The sequence below is a fragment of the Dermacentor silvarum genome, chromosome 3, assembly GCF_013339745.2.
Source record: "Dermacentor silvarum isolate Dsil-2018 chromosome 3, BIME_Dsil_1.4, whole genome shotgun sequence".
NCBI lineage: Eukaryota > Metazoa > Arthropoda > Arachnida > Ixodida > Ixodidae > Dermacentor > Dermacentor silvarum.
In genome coordinates, this window is record NC_051156.1 from 200601255 (window position 1) to 200609230 (window position 7976).

A 7976-nucleotide genomic window follows, 5' to 3' on the forward strand; every position below is an offset into this window, starting at 1 on the left:
GCGTTACAAAAATCTGCAGCGTCGACGTCACCACTTTCGGCCCAGCCGTTCCCTTCCTTCCTGCTTGCAACGAAGCCCTGTTACGACTTTTACACGAGCGATGGAACGGCGCGCGCGTGACACAAGAGGTTGCGGTTTTACGTGCACGAACCTCCCCCCCGACATGGGGCGGTTCAATCGCTCCGCACTGTGGCAGCCGACAAGAAAGAAAGCACTCTGTAATTGACCGCTTCCTCGAAACGTTTACTGCCGGTGATACGCGCGTTCGATTTTACTCACGCGTTTCCATTCAGTTGCTCCAGACATGGCCTCCGAGATCGCCACAGCGCGCATCTTCTGATATCGGGAGCAATGCTCTTGAGTAAGTTGCTCTGTTGACGGCGCCAGGTGGCAGCTCAATCAGGTATGCAGATTAAATCAAGCAAGCTAGGTGACCATGTGTCACCACCCCGTTTCAAAGAGGTGGCCTATAAATCATCATCATCAACGGTGTAACTCGTCTGTCTGTTCATAAGAGACAGGAGGGTGGGACGCTCTTCTACAATCGATTGCACTCGCACAACACTACAGAAAAGACAAGGGATATCGAGAAGTAAAGAGAGCAAATGTGTTCGATCGGAAACATCGGGACCAACGCAGTCTAGCTTTCATACCGCGCCTGAATGGTGATGAGGTTTTCAACGTTGTATACAAACACGACGATATATTGTACAAGACTTGCAAATGAAGCGCGAAACCGAACCATGCTGCTCGAATGAGTTCATGCAAAACAGTACGACAAACACACAGCATGAAAGAGAGAAGAAAGACAAGTCGGCCTTGCTCAAAGAATAGGAATAAGCACAACTGCAAGAGAAGCCACGAACGAATGACAAAAGGATGACAACGCGTGGCTCACACGCAACGCAAGTGCCTTGTAGGTGTACACTATCAACGAGCGCATGTTTGAAGTATGTCGCCGTTGGTCACGTGGACTTTTAACAGCGGAGCTGTTTAAGGCTGAGGTTGAACCGTACCGAGCGTCGATCAGTTTTGCGAAGCGAGCGCCGCTGCACCAGCCACAGGTGTTCGGAGTGGCGAGGATGAGAGGGAGAGAGTGGGCGGAGCCAAGGAAACATTGGGAGAGACGGCGGCGTAGCCGCGGCGCGACGCTTTCCGGTGAGATATAGCGGGGGTCTGCCGAGCAGTATAAGAGCGTGCACTGTCGGCGCAGAGCATTCTGACGTTCGGCGACGAGTATGGCGAGGACAAAGAAGCAACCGTCTCCGGAAGAAGAAGCGGCGCGGCAGAAAAGACGACGGGAAGCTGCTCGAGCATGGGCTCAACAACGACGTGCCGACCCAGAGTTCCGAGCGACGGCGAAAATCCGAAGACCCCGAGTTTCGAGTGAAGGAGGCGGCGTCGCGGCAACGGTACGAAGAGACTCATCGGGAAGTTGAAGCCACCAGCTCCGCTGTTTCATCAGTCTTCGCGACGTTAAGTCAGTGAAGCTGCGCTGACTTTATATATATATATATATATATATATATACATATATATATATATATATACCCTTCCTATGCCACATAATAGGCCTTCGAGCCATCCCTCAATAAATACAATTTATCATCACCATGAGCCTGATGCGCTGCCCAGGCGGCGCTGCGGAAACGCCGGTCAACCGCGCCCTCTATGCGGCGTTTACTGGTTTCAGGTAGTACAAAACGCGAGGCTTTGATGGTGAATGCAAGGCGCCACGGTTCCCGCTGCAGTGGAAATCTGAGAAATTCGTTCAGTGGAAGGCTTTGCAACATGGCTTCCGTCGAGGGTGAAGCAAAGTGCTATGCCGAATGCGTACGCTGCGCACAAGAAGTCGCTGCCAGTTTCACACACGATGCCAAGCTGCAACAACCGACAGACTGCTGCAATGCGTGTCTAGCAATTCGCTCAACGCGTATCAACTCAGAACTTGTGGCCTCTGAACAATGATGTAATCAACTAAAGAACTAATAATAATAAAATAAAAAAACTTCGCATCCTACGCGCTGTGGGAATCGGTTTAAGTGAAGCTTTAAGTAGTGTTTGTGCAGAGCGCTTTTCCTGCTTAGCGATCATTCGCAAACACACAACCCAGCTGGGGACACATTTTCACTGGGAACACCTCGCCCAACATGAATTCGTTGCGCTCGATCATGCACATGCCACGTATGACGACGCTGGAATTATTACGCCATAATGATGACGATTGAACGACACTACGACGATGCACGGATGACAATGGCATTGCTACGACGGAATGCAGACGACGAAGGTGAAGCCGACGACGGCGTGAATCCAACGTGACGCTAATACTGGAACGATGCCGATGGTATGATGAAGAAGGCGACGGCGCGTTAGTGTTGGAGCTCACGTCTGCGCATACGTGCATCAGCTGCCGTAGCGGGTCGTCTCGATTCGCTCTCCATCAGGTGTTTGTTTGCACTATGCCCTGTACTGGCCAATCGTCAAGACCGTAGCCAGCAGGGATGACAATGGTACCACGACGACGGCGTTGTGACATTACTTTCAGTGTGACCCACGCATAATTCGATCACCGCCGCGACAAACTTCAAATTAGTTCTGGATAAATACTGAAGCGAAGGTTTCCGCAAGTTATTTCCTTGGTTTTATCTGTTTTTACGTAACACGGAGTAGCCTTCGATTCCTGGTGGCTCCATGGATATATGGATCCCAATGAGATCTACGTACTTTAGTGCTTTAAGCTCACCGAGACGCTTCCCTGTGGCCTGATCAAAGGATTTCATAAAACCATCTCTTGCATTAGTGATTAAGTTTTCACCTACTTTCAACTTCAACGAGCATTAATTTACGTTTAAGTGAGCCGGCAGCCCGCATTACATGACCAAATTAGGAAAGCTTTAGATTTGTGACATTTGTCTCGAAGAAACGTTTGGGTCCAATCTCCCTTTGTTCCTCTCATCGCCATCAAACACGTACCAAGAACCACCTATCACGACAGTTCATTCGACACACTGAACACCGCAAAGAACGCTAGAATTTCCGGCAGTGTTCTAAGCTGAAAAAGTTCACTACTACAAAGTTCACTACTCAAAAGTAACTACAGTGGAATCTCATTGATACGATCTTCACAGGAACCGGAAAATAAAGCGTATTATCCCGAAAAACGCATTATGCAGAATCGTATCAACTAGATTCCACTGCATACCCTGAAGCAGCAACCACATGGAAGCGTACTTCCAACGTATTTCCGTCGTCGCACCACCCTGCTATATAACATCAGCTGAAATATGTTCCTCGTACTGCCGATCCAAGCAGACGCGACATGGCACGCACTTGGGCTATTATAAAGCAGTGTATTTATTGCGCGGCGTTAAATTGGCGCGAGGAATCCGGGCGACGCCGTGCTTAAATATACGTCGCAGATGCGCTTTGCGTATAGTCAAGGTAGTATTCGTCAAGATAAGCAAGAGAGACATGGAGGATGCTGCTGTATTCAAGTCGGATAATTGGCAATAAATTTCGAGCCGTTGGACACAGAGAGCAATTCGCGAAAGCCGTAGCGCGCTCCGCCAACCACTTATGCCAGACTGTTTTTCAAGTGCAATTTTAATCGGGCCGGGAGAAGGGCTTAAAAAAAAAAAGTTTAACAAGCGGGTTGGCACTAAGTGCGACGAGCGAGCTACACGTCAGTGTCAGCCCATCGCAGGTTAGAAAAAAGGGAGAGAAAAAAAAAGGAGAGAAAGATCTCCGTCGCGAATGGCAGCCCCTGCATTTGTCGCTCAAGCTTTTCCTGCTGTTGCTGCGAAATTGTCCAAAACGGAGCACGACGCGGCGCGACATTTTATACAGCGCAGGGTGAATATGGACAGGAGGAGGAACGAGAAGCTAGCGCAAAATCGTTCCAACCGCGCAAATCCACATTCGGCTCCCACCCTTGCTTGGTTCAAGCGTCGAGATCCACTGCCCTCCTCCCTCATACCACAACGTGAACGACCATCAATAACATGCATTAAACGTTGCAGGAAACAAGGTCAAAACACAACGGCGCCGCGAGAGTCGATTGGTGCGAAAAATAATACTTTCTGTTACACGAGCTGCACAGCGCGCACCGCAGAACAGACGACGAAGGAATAATAATAATAAAAAAAGGAAAGTAAAAAAAAAAAAAAATACTCGCCGGAGAAGACGAGCGCGAGGCGCGTTTCCAGACAGAGCCGGAGAAGGGGGAGATGCCGACGGAGAGTGGAAAAGAGGAGAACGTCGGCGAGAGAGAGAGAGAGAAAAAAAAAAGGCGGATACGGAAAGAGAGGAGGCACGGCGTCGAGCACAAAAAACAAGGAGCAAAATGGCGTGTGAGAGAGAGAGCACGGCTCGGCATAACCAGCGGCGCCCCGCTTCAAGCAAATGGCTACAGCGCAGCGGCGCGCCGCGCCGAGCCAGACGCTGCGACGTCGACGGGCTGCGACGTAAACAAGCGAAATAATAATACTAAAAGAAAGTTTAATGGAAATATATAGAGCGATTCAGAAAGGAAGAGAGTTGGGAGAGGGCGACGCGGAATCTCCCGAGATGAACGCGCGAAGCTGCCCGCCGCCGCCGTGAACTTGGTGCGCGCGTGCGTGTGTGTACACAACGTTTGAGGGCACGCTATTAGGCTGCATGTCGGGAAGGACGGACGAAGAATGCCGATTATATGTAAAAACTTGTACACGTGCCGCCGACATGCGGAACAATGTCTAGAGAGAGAGAGAGAGAGCGCGCGCGCGCATTTGAAGGACATCGAAACCGCGTCTAAAAGAAATCGCGCGGACCTCCGAACCGGCGGAGGTGCCAAAGAGGTCAACAACTGCTGCAGGTTCAATGGGCCAAGGACCATGGAGGCATGTACCGCGCCAGCCCGTAACGGAAGCGGACGCTTGCTCGTAGGCTGACTCACACCGATTGTTTTGGGAACGCGCGCGCCGCGCGCGACAGTTGGCGTTGCGGGCTGAATGAAGAGCGGGAATATCGGGATAGGCAAGATGATATGGGAGGCATCGATCGACACTTCTGTTATCGTAGATGATAGAGACCGAAAAAAGACGGACACGAAGACATGAAACACCACAAGCGTCTCGTCTTATTTGAGGCATAGCATCTAGATGTGCTATGTACCAATTAGCGCAAGTAACAGTACGATGTGTTAACAGTCATCGCAAAAAAAAAAAAAAAGAAACAAAATGAAGCAATCGCGTCATGCCGCGGGAAGGACGAAATGTTGGCCATGTGGACAGGGCGCCGATGTGTAGAACGACAGCTCCGAATCTGCGCCACGCAAGCAGACGCCTGCGAAAGCATCGCACGGCTGTCGAAAAAAAAAAAAAAAAATCGCGCGACACACAACGGCGGTATCGTGTCGCCTGTCCCGTCCGCTCGCAGAAGCGCCTCAGAGGCTACAACGTACGGCTTAACAACAAAAGCAAGAAAAAGAAAGGTGAAGAGGGGGGGGGGGGGGGGGGAGAGGCAGAAAATAAAATGCCCCCAACAAGTCTACCAAGAGAAATCGTTATTTCGCATCGGATTGGTGAAAGTGATGCACGCGACAAGTGCCACAAATTAATGTGCAGCTACGAGGCATGCGGACGGACGTCGCGATTCCCGCGATTTCGCTTTCAACCCTTTCGGCGACATTGGAGGAAGAAAGAAAATATAAACGAAAAAAAAAATTAGGCTTCACATTTAGGCCTAACTGTTTTAGGCTTAGTCCACCGCTCAGCGCGAGCAAGAGAGCTCCGATCTGAACACCAGCGCTAGAACCCGTTGTGCATGTTCGATTAGGCCTAATTGCTCTGGCTGTCCGGCAGTAGCATTCCCGCCAGCTGAGCGTGTTGGCTGGCGGCTACCTTGATCGCGGGACCGGCAGAACACACCGCGAGAGAAACCCAACAAGCCGAAGAAAAAAAAAAAAAGATGAAGAAACAGCCAGCTGAACACCAATCGGGAAAAGAAAGAGAAACGGACACTAAACTATCAGAAAGCGTCATCGCTTCTCATTTCCAAATCGCGCCGAGACCTTCGCGAACTACGAAAATGCCGTGCTTTTCTTTTAAATATCAAACGGCGGCGTCGGGCTGCGGGCGACGCGGCGGCGACGGCGGCGACGAGAGAGAGAAGAACTGTTTAGGGTTGTTATCTTTGTGCGATTGCTTCTCTTTTCTCCTCGCCGCCGTCTGCGCGCTCAATGGCAGCGCGAAAAAGCGCACTAAAAAAAGAGCACAGCAAAGCGTGGCGGCGGCATAAACAACAAGAAAGCCAGCCGGCTGGCTGGCTCTCTTTATTTTATTTTTTCGCCGTTTCTTTTTTTCTTTCGCTCTCGCGCTCGCCGCTGCCGGTCGGCTGTCTGACCTACTTGGTATTATTCTCGCGTCTTGAGGAGCAGACTTCCTACATCGGAAACCCGGTGCGCTCTTGAAGCTCGTCTCTCTCGGGAACCACTCCGAACGCCTCGAACTTGGAGCGAAGAAAAATGGCCGAGAATAATAATTAAAAAGAACGCCTCGCGGTTCTTTTTTTTTTTTTTTTTTCCTCTCTCTCGCGTCGCTATGCACGCGCTCGTGCCGCTAGGCTCGTGAAATGCAGAGCCTCTCGCCGCCAAAGTCAACGACACGCGCGATTTATCTTTCTTCCCTCTATCTTATTTTTTTTTTTCTTTCGCAGATTTTTTATCGCATCGAGGATTGGTCCGTTTCCAAGCGGAGACGGACGCTTGTCAGAAATAGAGGGAAAAGAAGGGGGGTGCTGACTGACTTGCGTGCGAGGCGCGCTAAACTCTCCGCGCAGACACGCAGGCCGGCCTGGGGTCTCGCCGATAACGTGATCAAAAATAGAAAAAGACGGTCGGCTCGTGCCGTGCTACTCACCTGTTCGAAGATCGAGCGCCAATCCGTCGGTGGCAGCCAGCGGCGGGGCTGAGCAGGGCCGGGGTGGGTTGAGGCGAGTTTAAAAAAAAATAATAGCAAGACAACAAGCGTCTCTTGCTGCTCTCCTGCGACGGACGCTCGTGTGGGACGACAAACGCCGCGTTCACCTCTCGTTCCGGCACCGTTTTTTCACCATGGAGACGGTTGGAGACTTCGCACGCTGACAGATGAGTTGGCGAGCTGGGCTCGAAGCGGTAGGCCTAATCACCTCCTCGCTTTTAATCATTCGTAGCGCTTGAAGAGAAACCACTCGCGATGCACAAAAAAAGCGCCATTCCTGGCCAGGTCCGCAGACGGCATTACCACCACCGGGTCTGTCCGTCGGCAGGCGCTTCGGGAGACGCTCCATGTCGGGAGATGCTGTCACATTTTAATTCCACTCGCCGATGTCCCGCACAGGCCCGAAACACGGCTCACGTATATCGAAAACGCGAGGAAAAGCACTGAAAAGGAAAATTTTTTTCATCGATGTAGGGAAGGTAGGGGGGGCCAACCACGTTACAATCTCGACGAAGCGCGCGTCGTCGCCGGGCCCCTCTCGCGGCGCCCGCGGCTCCCTCTAGGCAGGAGCAGCCGCCGCTGCCGCGTCGTCTGCCGGCAGGAGATGCCGCCTGTGCCGACGCTGGGCGCGAACACGCCACCAGTCTCAACCATGTTTCAAAAGCTCGCACGCTGGCTGATACTGCATGCGTGTGAACAAATTGTAGCACCACCTTCGACAAAAATGAACTAAACAGGCGTATTAATTGCGCCATTATTTAAGTTTCACCTGGTAGCAGATTACACCCATAGATGGCGCAAGAATCTGTAACGTCCCAATGTTAGCTCTAAAAACGTTCATTAAAAATGTCGGACTTGAAGCGGAGTTTTGCAACTAAATAAGTAGACTCCGCAGTACGGCGCGGAGGGCGCGCCGACGTAAACGCCGACGCTGCTAGCTGCTGCTGCCACCACGGCGACCGGAACGCGCGCGCGCCAGCGGTGGGCACGGCTTGAGCTGGGCTGCAAGTGCAGGCA

The 7976-nt window shown here is 51.5% G+C and overlaps 1 protein-coding gene across 2 annotated transcripts in view; it reads right to left on the reverse strand.

Moving 5' to 3' along the window:
* The window catches only part of LOC119446479 (zinc finger protein 260), a 73385-nt gene extending 65809 nt beyond the window's left edge, over positions 1-7576 (reverse strand). The window contains exon 1 of one of the 2 annotated variants that reach the window (XM_037710916.2): positions 6900-7576. The gene's annotated coding sequence lies outside the window, so the exon portion shown is untranslated. Of the gene's footprint in view, positions 1-6388; positions 6858-6899 lie in introns of those variants that run through there. The other variant, XM_037710917.2, reaches the window with a different exon arrangement.
* Between the last annotated feature and the right edge of the window lie 400 nt (positions 7577-7976).